Consider the following 853-nt stretch of genomic DNA (forward strand, 5'->3'; position numbering starts at 1 on the left):
TTGAGTTTTGCATTTCAAGAGTTCTTAAAATGTGACGAGTAAACTTTAACCTTTCAAGATAAAAGTCGCACTTTTAAAACCTTTACTTCTAACTTTTTCCTAACTTTATTCTCAACATTTGAACTTTATTCACGCAGTGCGGAAAAGTTCCTCCAATCGTTCAGTTTGACTAAATTGTCAACTTTATTCTCGACATTATTCTGAATATTTCAAACCTTCTTGTCATCATTTCCACTGTACTCTCTGCATTCAAAGTTTACTTTGGACTGTGCTGTACTTTTAGTGTGGACCCTCCTCCTGACGGACTCCTGTTGGTCCCGGGACTTTATTCCTCGACTCTATTCTCAACATTTCGACTTTATTCTCAATATTTCGACTTTGTAATGCAAAATATTTTGTCTTCCTCCAGTTTAATTTGATTTTAGTCTTAAGATTTTGACTTTATTCTCCACATTTTGACTTTATTCTGATTCTAGGACAGTAAAGTATTTCCCCCCCTCGGTGAGGCCATGTGCTTCGGGGGTGTCCCACCACAACACCTAACCTTCCTCCTGCTTCCTGTCATCACTTTAAACTTCTATTGCTGTCAAACTTTTTCCTTTTCCCCCCCACCACTCTCTCTTTCTCTCTGTCTCCCCTCACCCCTCCACAATAAAACCTCTCTCCCCTCTGTCAGCCCCCCACCCCAGATGCCATATTTAGGATACAAATGTGAGGAGATGACAGCGTTGTAAAATGGTGCCCGTGCTGAGATTATAATTAACATTTCCAACCTACATCACTCTCCCTCCTACGTCCCTGCCTCTCTCCTCCTCTCCCCTCTCCCATTCACTCACTCACTCCTGTACAATAA

The sequence above is a fragment of the Hippoglossus stenolepis genome, chromosome 23, assembly GCF_022539355.2.
Source record: "Hippoglossus stenolepis isolate QCI-W04-F060 chromosome 23, HSTE1.2, whole genome shotgun sequence".
NCBI lineage: Eukaryota > Metazoa > Chordata > Actinopteri > Pleuronectiformes > Pleuronectidae > Hippoglossus > Hippoglossus stenolepis.